The sequence below is a fragment of the Aedes albopictus genome, chromosome 3, assembly GCF_035046485.1.
Source record: "Aedes albopictus strain Foshan chromosome 3, AalbF5, whole genome shotgun sequence".
NCBI lineage: Eukaryota > Metazoa > Arthropoda > Insecta > Diptera > Culicidae > Aedes > Aedes albopictus.
In genome coordinates this window covers 293,096,623-293,111,271 of record NC_085138.1, presented here as the reverse complement: position 1 = coordinate 293,111,271, position 14,649 = coordinate 293,096,623, and the positions used below count along the sequence as shown (strand labels likewise).

The 14,649-nt window shown below is 40.1% G+C and overlaps 2 protein-coding genes across 3 annotated transcripts in view; both read left to right on the top strand.

Annotated features, from left to right (window-relative positions):
* LOC109418703 (uncharacterized) overlaps window positions 1-14,649 on the top strand; it is a 149,980-nt gene that overhangs the window by 7,761 nt on the left and 127,570 nt on the right. The window contains exon 2 of one of the 2 annotated variants that reach the window (XM_029857320.2): window positions 1,862-2,109. The gene's annotated coding sequence lies outside the window, so the exon portion shown is untranslated. The remainder of the gene's footprint in view (window positions 1-1,861; window positions 2,110-14,649) is intronic. The other variant, XM_029857324.2, reaches the window with a different exon arrangement.
* The window catches only part of LOC134290779 (uncharacterized), a 483,651-nt gene that overhangs the window by 429,286 nt on the left and 39,716 nt on the right, over window positions 1-14,649 (top strand). The gene's annotated exons all lie outside the window — the stretch shown is intronic.

Here is a 14,649-nt window from a genome sequence, read left to right as displayed (position 1 = left end):
GTTCTGAAAAAAATCCGCCTATGAATATAAAACTACATTTTTTTTATTCTTCAACCACTCAACCTAACTTACATTGAACTTACAGCTCTCTTGTCCACTAGGGCACTGCATGAACGATTCTAGTTGGCAGTTGCACTAACACTAGCGCCTAAATGTATTCTATTCTAATTCTTCTATATCGAACTGGCTGCCTTTGAACTGCTGTCAGTTTTCTACCCTGTCCATGGTAGAATTATTAGCACGATGATGTTGTTGTGTGGCTCTTGTTCCTTTTCCAGTCTGATTGGGGCTCCATTATGAGCTGCCGTTCGCCGATATCCAAGTTTCCTGGTCCGTTAGAGCATATGCTCAGAAGAGGGTCGGGTATCAGCCGCTCTCGGGAAGAGGAGCAACTGACGAAAAATTGCAAGCGCCGGGGCTGGGATTGGGATCGAACTCATGACCATTCACTTATAAAGTGAACGTGTAGCCACTTATTCAAAAAAAACTCCTTTTGCAATTTCAGTAAAAATAAATCTTAAAGAATCGCTAAAAATACTCTGAAATCAAATCGATTAAAAACTTCTCAAAAGATTTTAGGATTTACGAGTTCCAAAACATTTTTAGCCTCCAGAAACACTTAGGAAAATTGTTTCCATACATGTACCAACTTGAAAATTCTGTATAATTATGTAGATTTCTGAATTGTTTTAAACAAGCATTTTTTTAATCCTGAAGAAATAAAAATCCTAGAAATATTAGGGCATGTAATTTTCATGAATAAATAAAGATCTGGACAAGTTTCTTGAAACTAATGAATAAATCACCGCTTTTGCAGTATTTTCACCTTCCTTCAACACGATTTCCAGCCACTCTGGGAATCACTGATTTGTATCCATATCTTATTTTAACGTGTTACTTATTCATTTACATAGGAAAAAAATGCAAAACAAAGCTACGAAGCTAAAAGTTAGTATAAGTTGCACAAAACAGAATAAAAATATAACATTTTTTTTTGTAATGTTGCTTTCACATTGCTCAAGAATTGCTCGAAAAAAAAAAAAGAAAAAAAAATGCTCATCACTTTTGTAGCCGCACATTGTCATTACAAAAGATACTGCAACAACCGTCAGTTAAAATACAGATAAATAAAAACAAAAAAAAAAGTCAGTGTTTCAGTTTCTTAGTTCTAATAATTTATATTCAACATACATTTAAAATAGTGTTGGCACATAGGGATCAAGGAATTCATAGTAATATATTCTGTAAAAGTTTTGGCGTGACTCTAGGTGTATGTGATTGTTATTTCTATCCTAAACAAAATGATATGGAAATCTCTTAGTAATTTAAAGCTTTCATAGATTCTATAACATCTCATAACATTCAACCACTTTTTCTCCAACAACCGCGGACGAAGCAAAACATTATGAAGTAAGGTGTCACCGCATACGATCGCTTCGCCGCACGTAAGCCCAGACCAGGCTGGCTGGACATATCGCTCGAAAAAGTCGAATTTTTAATTAAGTGGAAACAGCCGGTAGTTTTGTGTTTCTCAGTCGGTGTGTGAAATTTTGTGGAATCCTGCTAAATATAGTACGCACTCACACCGTTTATTGGGGCAACCAACAACGGCGACGCAGCGGTGGACATATCGTCGTCAACTGCGCGGAATTCGCTACAAACAAAACCAGCAGAGTGGAAGGTGTGAATCTTGGTGCAGGAGAAGAAAAGAAGCGCACCATCATCCAGTGCCAGTGTGGGTGGTGGGAGGTGCAACTACAGTTGTTCAGAAGAAGTTAGGGAACTTAGTCCGTGACCTCCTCCTCTCAACAACAACGGGGTGAATGATTAATTTTTGCATTTTGTTTCTGTGTGTTGAAAGGTAGCTGTTTGTTGTTTGATAATTGGTGAGACGAAAAATACGATCACGACCAGCGTGCGCGGTTAGTGCCACAGTGAGAAAATTTGAATTGCAAAGTGCGACGTTGCTGGACGCGTAAGCGTGAGTTCCAGCCCAAGATACCAGCCGTTGTGGATTGAACTGGTGGTGATCTAGTCTAACTAAGAGAAGTCGCTGCTGTTTGGAGTAGTGTGATTGGCGACAGCTAGAACGACGTTTCAAATAGCAAGGTAAGAACTATAAAAGCCTGAGAAATATGGAAGATGAGTCATTTTTGTAGCTACGTAAATCAAGGTGGATTCATTCAAAACAGTCGTGATTACTCAATTTCAAGTCCAGATAAAGGTGACAAAAGTCTTTAACCGGTTCCTCATTCAGCACATTTCTGCTCACAATAACAAAACCTGAAATTGTAACCGTCAGCGAGCGAACTTCTTTTTGCTAAATATGGTCTTTTTTTCCACTCAAAGTTTCACAGCAGTTTGTCTTATGTATAAGAAGCGAATTCAAGCCAAAGTTTGGCAAAATATTGTTTCGGTGGTTGGATGAAAAAGAGAGGATTCACCGAAACGGTGATCAAATTTAATGGCATCCCATAAAATTTGCATAGAATGGGACCATTTCTTGAATCATCAGGTTGTTGGACCAGAGATGGAATGCAGAACACTACTAAGCTGAGTAGCCGGCTTTGTCCAAGAGAAGACGTTACGCCAAGAAAAGAAGAGGAAGAGGACTATTTAAGGCTTCCTGAATACTTTCGTGAGCATTAATCATCAAATCTATTGACATGCATAACTTCTGATCTCTCGTTGTATTATGAATAAAGATTGTACTCAAATGTGATCATACATCTATGTTTTATTAAGCTATGAGTTCAATTACTGTCAAAGAGTATCCTAGAGCTGCATGGAGTACAGACTAACTGATCTAAAACCGTATCTATCAGTAATCTATTAGAGCATTATGAATGGAGTCATGCTTACACAGCTCTATATATGTGCTGCCTAGTAGTAAGTTCAATGTCTGTTTGAGGTTCATCAAGATCCTTCTTCATTGAAGGTCATCGGTTCTACAAGAGAAAGCAATCTGAAACATCTTCTGTTTTTCTGGAACCACCTGAAACGCCCATAAAACGCTTAGAAAGCCTCCCGAAATCATTCTGAAGCTCACATAAGAACCTGTGAAGTTACGTAAAACACCTCTGAAACCCCCTGAAACAATTTGAAACGCTTTGGAATACCCTGAAACGTTATAAAACGCATCTGAACCCTCTGAAGTTTACCTGCAAGCCCGTAAATCTTCCTAAAATCCCATTGAAACCCCTGAAACGCTCTGAAAAGCCTCAGAAGCCTCCTGAAGCTTCGCCTCACGTTGCCTAGGGTAAAACTTTTGAACAGGTATCAGATCACTTTGCCGTATTCGACAAAGTTGTTTGGCATATAGTCACCATAAAGCGTACACAATTTACCAATCTGACGCATACAGCGGCAAAAATTGAAAATTTGAGATTTCTGCATACGTTTGGTAAATTTTCCAAACTTGACTTTATCAATTTCGCTTAAATTTTGAACGTAGCTTCTGGGAGTCTAAAATCACTGATTCAGGAGATAAGTTTTTAACGTGTATGTTTTTTTAATATACAAGTTACGAAAAGGATTTCCGTACTCGACCAACAAACGTACCCGATAACGAAGACTCTGCATGGTACGAGAGGAACGCGATTAGCATAAAGGCAATGGGCGAACCATTGCACAGCAGAACCTGATAAGCCGACGACATGGACAACACGACGCGGTATGATAGTACAGGCTGGCACCCCATGGACCACATCGAAGGGACAACGGAACTTTCCAACGAAGGGAGCCAGTAAGGGAATGGTAAGATAGCGTAGGACATAACGATAAGTATTTTCTGGATAGGTTATAAATAAGGAAGACGGAATAAAGAATGCGTCATTGTTTTGTCAGTAGTTCTAGAGTCAAGTTTGAGTGTTAGTTTTTTAAAAACACAAACCCGAACTCCCAAAACTTAGCTGGCGCAGCCTTGGTAGGATCGTCTTCGAGTGGATTAGGTACCAGTGCAAGTAGTTAGGTTGTAACCGCCGTTAAGTGAATATTAGCGGTTTGCGTGAGTGAATCATACTATCTCATCGGAAGCAGCACCCCGAGGGCATATCGGGAGACGACAGCGCTGGAACACAATCTCTCCTAGGTGATCGATCCACGTTCCACGGACACATCGAATCGGAGAATACGATAACGGTGAGTCCATAGATTAAGAAATCTAGGTAATACATAGTGAATCATTCCTATCGCGAATCAATCGAATTAATAGTGCATTAAAAAAAAAAAAAAAAAAAAAAAAAAAAAACCAGTGCTTATTTTATACGAAACAGTGTCATTATATTATTTAGAATCTTGTGAAACAGTGTTTCTTTCAAAACATGGCTACTAGAGCGATGTCTATCAACGATTTGCAGAAACAAATCGACGATCTCATAGAAGCTATGAAACTTCAGAGCCAAAAAACCCAGGAGGCGGAAGAACGGATCGCTGCCCTTAGAACAGCATCTGAAACATCTTCCATAGTTTCTCCCTTAGCCGTAGCGCCTAGTGCACCGGCTAATTGCCCTAGAATTCCTGACTTGATTAGGATGGTGCCAGAATTTAACGGCAACCCGCAAAATCTACCTAGGTGGATCGAATCAGTAGAGCAAAAACTGGAAGAATCAAAAAAGTTTGTTTCTATCGATGAATACGATAGGGTTCTACCCATCTGGCTTGGAATAATCCGAGACAAAATAACGGAAAAAGCTAATGACGCTCTTTCCACCAGTTACACTCCTTTAGAGTGGAACGCAATAAAGTCAACATTGATTGAGTATTTTGGGGACAAATCTGACCTGTCCTCTCTTGTGTCGAGATTGACGAACCTGCGACAAGGTTCCCAATCAGTTCTCGAATTTTATCAGGAATGCAAATCTCTCCTAGCGGAGATTAATGCAAAGATACTGATTAATAATAGCACACCAATCGAAGCAAAGGCAGTTATGGGTACCTATGAGACCCTTATGATAAACGCCTTCGTCGACGGTCTGCACGACTCGATGTCGGATTTAACAAGATCCACACGCCCACAATCATTGACAGACGCCTATCGAGTTGCATCCGAACAGGAGGCAGCAATACGTAGGAGAAAGGAAAGGGATTCTAAACAGATTAAAGAAGCACCGAAAACAAAACCACTAAATGCAAATACAGGCTATCAACAAAACAGGCCGTTTGCGTACGCCCCTGCGGTCCACAGTCGACCGCCTTACTTTTCACAGATGCCTCAACAAAGACCATTCACCCCTTCGCATTCCCGACCATTTCAGAGATTTACTCCACCTGGTCCAAATGCACCAAATCATTCCAACACACAAATGGCAATAAAACAGGAGCCTAGATCTCAAACCGGGTTCAGACCTTTTCCCAGAAATCGCTCAACGATAAATATGCATGAGCAATTTTATGATTATTACGGCTATCCTCCTTACCCTTTACCTCCTGCGCAGCATGAGTATGTTCAGGACGACAGTCACATAAATGAAGAAAGCACCCATCAGTGTGCTAGTACAGAAGCCGCACATTCAACCTTAGATTATGAAACAGTAGAACAAGAAGCAAATTTTTCCATGGCTTCAGAACCAAGTCAACAAACCTAGATAATAACTTTTTACCATATCTCGAGTTTGATACCATTATTGGGAAAGTGCGACTTCTCATTGACACAGGTGCAAACAAGAACTATATTTCACCACGTCTTGTGGAACAAAAATTTCGAAGGAAAATTATATCTCACCAAGTTAAGAACATTAATGGTATTTTCAATATAAACGAGTATGTCGAATGGAACCCATTCGAAATTCTTTTGAAAAATCAAATTCTGCCAAAACAACTTTTTTATATTTTCCAGTTCCACACTTTCTTTGATGGACTTATAGGGTACGAAACTCTACGTAACCTGGAAGCTATTATCGATACAGCGGAGAATTCCCTTCTTATCAACAACCAAAAAATTCAGATGCAGAAAAGGTTTCCAAGAATGACTGAATGTAATTTTCAGGAATCGTTCTTAAATAAATCCATAAGAACTCCCATCGAAAGTGGAGATTTCTATATTGATAGAGATGTAGAAATTTCCCCAGGAATCAAAATACCATCCGGAATATACCGAGCAGAAAATTATCAAGCAGTTTTCCCATTGGTAAATACCGATTCGGAATTGCGAACAGTTTCATTAGACCTTGAAAGTATTCCTTTGGAAATACACAACTTCGAGGAAATTGTACCGCCGAGTGTACTGCCGAAAATAGGTACCCAGTTCTATGAACAATTAAGGCTAGATCACCTCAATCAGGAGGAAAGATCCGGTTTGATGAAAATACTTCATAAACATGAGAGCACTTTTTACCAAGAAGGAGCTGATCTCAGCTTCACAAACGTAATTAAACATCGAATAAGAACGGCCGATGACCTACCCTGTTATACAAAGAGTTATCGTTATCCATTCTGTCATAAAGACGAAGTGCAGAGACAGATATCAAAGATGCTCGAACAGGGAATCATAAAGCCTAGCACATCTCCATGGGCATCTCCAATTTGGATTGTTCCAAAAAAGGAGGATGCTTCGGGGAATAAAAAATGGCGGTTGGTCATAGATTACAGAAAACTGAATCTAAAGACCATCGATGATCGGTATCCCATACCGAACATTACCGAAATCCTGGATAAACTTGGGCGTTGCCAATACTTTACCACATTGGATCTCGCCTCGGGTTTTCACCAAATAGAAGTTCATCCAGATGATGTACAAAAGACCGCATTTTCGGTAGATCATGGACTGTACGAGTTCGTGCGAATGCCTTTTGGACTAAAAAATGCCCCTGCTACCTTTCAGAGGGTAATGGATCATGTTTTGAAGGACCTAATAGGAAAATGTTGTCTTGTCTATATGGATGACATTATAATATTCTCGGCCTCCCTACAAGAACATTTAGTCAACCTTTCCAAAGTTCTGCAGGCACTTGAAAAGGTAAATTTAAAAATTCAACTAGACAAAAGCGAGTTTTTGAGAAAAGAAGTTGCTTTTCTTGGTCATATTGTGACGGATAAAGGTGTAAAACCTAACCCGGATAAAATTAGAGTTATAGAAAATTGGCCAATCCCTAAAAATCAAAAAGATTTGAAGGCTTTTCTAGGACTATTAGGTTACTATCGAAGGTTTATCAGAGATTTCGCAAAAATCACCAAACCTCTCACTGCCCAACTGAGAAAAGGAGAAGACGTTGAACACACTTCCCAATTCCTAAAAACATTCGATATTTGCAAGCATTTGCTCACCAGTAGCGATGTACTACAGTACCCGGATATGTCCGCGCCATTCATTTTAACTACAGACGCGAGCAACTTTGCAATAGGTGCCGTGTTATCGCAAGGTACTGTGGGAAAAGACAGGCCAGTTGCGTATGCCTCCCGCACTCTGAGTAAGTCCGAGGAAAATTACTCAGCAATTGAAAAGGAGCTCTTGGCAATAGATTGGGCTACCAGGCATTTTAGGCCTTATTTATTCGGAAAGAAATTTACCTTGTATACAGACCATCAACCTCTAACATTCGCATTGAATTTGAAGACTCCAAATTCAAAACTGGTGAAATGGAGGCTTCGATTATCTGAGTTTAATTTTACTCCCATATACAAACCCGGTAAACAGAACGTTGTTGCCGATGCGCTTTCCAGGATACCTTCAGAAGGTTTGGAGCTCAACATTAACGAAGACATAACAGACTCATCGGACTCTTCATCAGTACATTCTGCAGATTCAGATATTACTGATTTAATCAAATGTACTGAGCAACCAGTAAACTTCTTTTCTAATCAAATTATTCTACAGATTGGGAGTGAGGACGAAGACTACTTCAATGAAATTTTTCCGAGAGTATTTCGACGAGTCATCACTAGAATAAATTTCGGAGTACCATTATTGATAAAAATTTTAAGGGATTACACCAACCCCAAAAGAGTCAACTGTATAATGTGCCCAGAAAGAGTTATACAGTCTCTTCAGATTGTCTACCGCAATTATTTCAGTAGACATAAAAACTTTAAAGTTGTCATATCCCAGAAACAACTCGCAGACCTAACCTCTGAGGAAGAACAGGATGTCATGATCGAGCAAACACACGAGCTCGCTCACAGAGGAATTAGAGAAAACTACGACGAGATTGTCAGGAGATATTACTTCCCGAACATGAAAAGAAAGATAAGGCGTTTCGTAATCTTGTGCGACATCTGCAACCGCAACAAATATGAGAGGAAGCCCTACCAAATCAAGTACGGCGAAACACCCTTACCAAATGCCCCACTGGAAATAGTTCATACGGATATTTTTATTGCCCAACCAAACATCTTTTTATCATTCATAGATAAATTTTCCAGATTCGGAACACTTATACCTATCAAGTCAAGATCAATACCACATGTCAAAAAAGGGCTGATAAAATATTTCTGTATGCACGGACGACCGAAATTGTTGGTATCGGACAACGAACCAGCAATCAAATCTATTGAAGTGCGAGGTCTACTAAATGACCTTCATGTACAACAATATTTTACTCCTGCCAATCATAGTCAAAGTAACGGCATGGTTGAAAGGTTTCATTCAACAGTGAGCGAAATTTTTCGCTGTAATCAACACAAATTTGAAAATATACCCCAGAAAGAGAAGTTTTTATTGGCATGCATGATGTATAACGACGCGATACACACCTCCACGAAATTGAAGCCAAGGGAGATACATATCGGGCTGAAAGATGGCGAGGAAAGACCATTAGAAATCGAAAAAATTATCGAAGCCAGAGATTGTCTCTATGACGAAGTAATTTTAAACATGACTGCAAGCCAACAAAAACAACTTACCTGGCATAACAAAAATAGAGAGGATCCACCTCCTCTAGATCCAGGCCAGAGCGTTCAGAACAAGCGCCAAGGAATACGAAAGAAAACGAGAGAATTGTTCGATAACGTGAAAGTAGCAACCGATCGTCATCAAACATATGTAGATGACTCAAGACGCAAACTTCATAAAAGCAATTTGCGCCGCGTTAGAAAATAGAACACGTCTCTCCATTTTTTTTTCTCAACATCTATATAATTCTAACATGCTTATTTTTCTACTCCTATAGGACTATGGCGCTCTTTACTGTATCCCTACTATTTATCATCCCACAATGCCTATCCCAAACCATACAGATCCACGACCTTTCCCAAAATCCTGGACTCCTATCGATGCAAATAGGAAGCAGCATGATAAAAGACGGACATCATAGGATTTATCATGAGATCGACTTGGACAAGTACGCTCCAGTACTTAATAAGATTCAGACCATCATCAACGGACTAAAAATTTTCCCGAACTTTAAAGACGTGACAGACTTACTACAGGACAGGTACATTACGGTATTTAACCTATATAATAATCTTTATCCCAAACACAGGGGAAAGAGGGGATTGTTTAATATTATTGGATCTGGGATAAAGCTTATTACTGGCAATCTTGATGACAACGACCTTGTCCAAATCAATAATGATTTAAACGATTTGAGAGCAGGCAATAACAAACTTGTCAGGGCAAATAACCAGCAAATTGAAATAAATAAACAACTCCAGAATAGAATAAACGAGGTAATCAGGGTGGTTAACGAACAACAATCAATAATCACAAAACAAATAATCAAAGCTAGAGAGGAAATGATGAATCATAACAGAATAAATCAAAATTTCACTGCTCTTACTCAGGTGTTTAAAATCTCGCATCATATAGAACTATTGAAAACCCATTTAGATACAGTTTTCGAAACAATCCAACTAGCCCGCCTCAATTTGATATCTAAAACCTTTCTGGAACCAGAGGAATTAAAATTCGTCACAGATAGATTGCAAGAACAAAACATTACTTTGCTTAGCGCGGATCAGGCTTATGAATTTTTAGGAATCAAGGCACTTTACAAAAAATCCAAAATATACTTTATTATTTTGATTCCACAAATTGAGAATAGGATCTACAAGCACCTTCTATTGGAACCACTCCCCATCAACGGAGCAGCACTGAAGATACCAGCAACACACGCCATAACCAGCCCGGGAACAACGTATTTCGTCATAGGTAATTGCCAAACTATCAATGCCAATGTACTCTGCGACGCAAAAGACCTAATGGACGTCTCGGACGACAAATGCTACTCGAAACTGCTTCATGGATTATCAGGAAACTGTAATATGGTAGAAACTCTTAACGAGACGACGGTTAAGAGAATCACCGATAATCATATTGCCGTTAAGAATGCGAAATCAGCGGTCCTTACGACAGATTGCCATATGTCCGATCGGATGCTGTCGGGAACATTTCTAATATTTTTCAACAACTGCTCTGTTTCAATAAACAACAAGTCTTTCAGTAGCCTGGAACACCACCAAAGTTCTCCATCGTTCATCATTCCACTGGATGGACTAGAGATAAAGCAAGAGAGTGTGGAACCCTTGATATCCCTGGAAAGGTTACACGAGTTCCAACTGAAAAACCTAGAAGAAATGGAGGAGATCAAGTCAACCCGAAGGAACGCGAGTATTGGACTGCTTTTCGTTGGTTTCTTTTTAGGAGCAGCCTTCCTGCTACGCAATGCGATAAGGAAAAGGCGGAAGTAACACAACTACGAGCGACAACCTATCAAGCCATAAAAGGGAAACCAAAAGCAAACAACATCCAAACCATCGAATCGGGACGCTTCGATCTGAAGGAGGGAGCAGTTACGAAAAGGATTTCCGTACTCGACCAACAAACGTACCCGATAACGAAGACTCTGCATGGTACGAGAGGAACGCGATTAGCATAAAGGCAATGGGCGAACCATTGCACAGCAGAACCTGATAAGCCGACGACATGGACAACACGACGCGGTATGATAGTACAGGCTGGCACCCCATGGACCACATCGAAGGGACAACGGAACTTTCCAACGAAGGGAGCCAGTAAGGGAATGGTAAGATAGCGTAGGACATAACGATAAGTATTTTCTGGATAGGTTATAAATAAGGAAGACGGAATAAAGAATGCGTCATTGTTTTGTCAGTAGTTCTAGAGTCAAGTTTGAGTGTTAGTTTTTTAAAAACACAAACCCGAACTCCCAAAACTTAGCTTACATACACAGAAAAAAATATTCATGTAAGATTCAGCGAAAATTCATACACATACAGGTAATGCTAGAGTAAGTGCATATTTACACGATATATCATGTAAAATTACGTTACGTTCGTGTAAATTTCCGCTAATAGTCGCGTAACTGGTTGGTGTCCATGATGGTTTACGCGATGGTTGGCGGAAATTTACACGATGGTAATGTAATTTTACATTATATCTCATGTAAAAGTGCACTGACTCTAGCATTCCCTTTATGTGCATGATTTCTCGCTGAATTTTAATTACATATTTTTTTCTGTGTAGTTATGGGCCACCCTTATGATCGGAAATGTATATTTTGTTCAACATGGTGAAGTTGCGTAGCGTGTTTGCGTTTGTTTTGCCTAAGAATAAATTTACTAAGATACTTGTTGAACATTTTATATTGACTGTCTTACGATCACTACACAGATAAAAATAATGAAGTTTACACGTCATGTAAACTTCATTTTAGTCATGTAAACTTTCAATTATGATGGTTTACATGATATATAATGTAAATTTATGTTATATGTCATGTAAAAACTCTGGGTCACGCTGAAATACATGACATATAATGGAAGTTTACATGATTGTCATGAGATTTACATGATATGTCATGTAAACTTCTGTGAAATCCCACGCTGCAATCATGTGCATTATATGTCACAGAAAGTTACACTATCTTTTCGATCTGTGAAGAGATACTCACAGTATTTTTCAATCGTGTGTGTTCGCCCAGAACAAAACAATATTTCAAATATTTACGCATGGTAAGATACCAGAAGATATTCAAATCCAAATATCATTCAAGGGCAGTAGGTCCTACATGAGAAACCGCGGTACATGGCTGAAGCCTGATGTCAGCATAAGGAATAACTCATGTGTTCAACCCCTCCTCTGTTACATAGGAAGAGAACCTTGTATCCGTCCTCCACATAACGGTAAGATGACATCACATGCCACGCTACTGTTATGCATGGATCGGAAGAAAACATCAAACCCATATCCGAGCTGATGTCATTCTCGCCCGGTTTGATTCAGGCGTATCCCCTCTTTGTCTAATTGTTTCCTTGAGCTGCAGAGACATGTGAGCGCTTGGAATTGGGAAGGTCATATAACCAATATCCTCTAATTGTTTATACCAAATTCAGTAACTGTTCACTGATTTGAAGAATATCAATATGAAATTAATTCACTGGCACACTTCAAAATATAATACATTGAATCACATTATAATGAATGCGAAACGTTCCGTACTGGTCTTGCATAGAAATGTCTCATTACCGTGCAGCTTCTCAGTCAGCCAGTTAGTCATACCTCCGATTTATTATTAGTTTCAAACATGTCGCTTCAGACGTCAGTTGTTTTGTTTTTTCATGTGGCGCCGTACATATTTAGAACTCCCCCAAACAGATGTCTTTCGGTGCAAATTATCTCCCCCAATCTATTTGCTTTCGTTAGTACGCAAAACAATTTGAGCTCTAACTCGTGCCGTTGCGCGTTGAACTAGCCGAGGACGAAATAAATCACAACCTTCACCTAGGTCGAGACTAGGGCACTTTCCATGGTCTAGTCCCCCCAACTCCTCCGCTAATGAGCCATTCAGTTTGGAGAAATGTGCGACAAAGAAAATCTTGTACCAACCCACTCGGAGATTTTCGCCACCCAGACAGACACCCAGCTGTAAGCAGGAGCAGCAGCAATAGCGCGTTTTATTGTCGTAAACGGGAAATCGCTGTCGCTGCTGGGGGAAACGTAGTAGTGGAGAGAAAAACGACGACGCGGCTCGGCGTCGTCGTCGTACATTTTCTTTCACCACACCGAGATGACCTAATTTTCCTCCAAAATATATTGCCGCGCGATAGACCTACGCCACGCCACACCCTACGCACAGTAAACAGCCGATGATCGATGCTGGGCTAGATGGTGAGACGAATTGTTGTCCTACAACTGAAGATGGTTAGGCTTTTGATTGTTATTCTACATAACGGCTTGGTTCACGTAGATAAAATGAGGCAATGATTTATGAAAACAGATAACTTTTTAGAATAAATCTTGTTGATTCTACGTAACTCTGCTTTCATTTTAAATTATTCAGACTCAGAAGCGTGAAAATCACGTAAGTCATTTCCCACGCACATTTTTTTATAGGACAGTCAATACATTATATTACCCAGGAGTGGGATGTGATACGGATTTCGTCTGAAAAAAATATCAACACTTTTAAGTGAGATACTCAAAACTGACCCAGTAGTATCTGCAATCAATTATTCTGCAACATATGGGAAACCGTGACTTTTCCGGCTGATTGGATGCAAGGCGTCTAAGTAAAGATACCCAAAACGGGTGACTTGCCTGTATGCGATTGTTGGCGGAGCATCATGTTACTGTGTATCGTTCTCAAAGTCCTCTGCAAAGTGATCCTTAACCGAATATAGGAGAAGATTGACGTAACTCTCCGATGGCAGCAAGCAGGATTCCGTGCCAGACGATCGATCCTGTGTGCAGGGATGGGAAGAGTCACTTGCAAAGATTTACACTCACTTGCTATTTTCTCAGCTCAAAAGCGTGCAATCAAGAATCGATGTATGGGCGACTTTTGCCTTGTGATTTCGTCTAAAACTTTGCCGAATAGAGTAGGGGTTGCACATGAATCCCAAGGCCGTGACAGAGCTGTTAAAGCGACTCTCCACGAGGTGAGTGTAATTTACATTCACCTCGTGGAGAGTTGCCTTTGCAGCTCTCTCAGCTCTCACGACTTCGGTATGGGTGTGCGACCCCCTACTCTATTCGGAAAAGTTTTAGACGAAATCACAAGGTAAAAGTCGTCCATACATCGTTTCTTGATTGCACGCTTCTGAGTTGCGAAAACTGCAAGTGAGTGTAACTCTTTCCAAGTGAGTGTTCTCATCCTTGCCTGTGTGGACCTGGACCATATTGTCACGCTCCGTTTTATCCAGGTGTTTATTGATTACGAAAAAGCTTTCGACCGTCTCAACCAATGGCGATGATAAATAATTACTCAACGCAATTTGTCAGATTGCAAGCCGAAATTCTCTAGAAAAATCAACAATCATGCAATCGAAACCTATAATCAAATACGAAAACATGTAGGAAGTCTTCAGGCACAAGGGTGTTATCGGCCTCATTGAAGCACAGTACAGGGCATCAACTGGAACAAAGTGCGATTAAAATCATCGTCAAAAACGTATAATCGCCCAATGCTAATTAAGCTGTGTTTCGCAAGCCCACTGAGTAGATGGCGGTAGTGAGAAAACGTCAAACAGGAGTAACAATGATGTGAGCGCCATGAGCGAGAGATTTGCGAACTACAGAATATTTGAATAGTTCGTTAAAAAGGGAAACGATGGGAATTGGGTGGACTCCACCCACCGTATCCTTCCAGATTTTGATACCTTTCGCCGTAGAGTGCTGCGAGCTCGTGGTTCATTCTTCGCAGCCACTAGTGTTGTCAACATTCGACACTTTTCTCTACCTTCATTTCGTTGCCG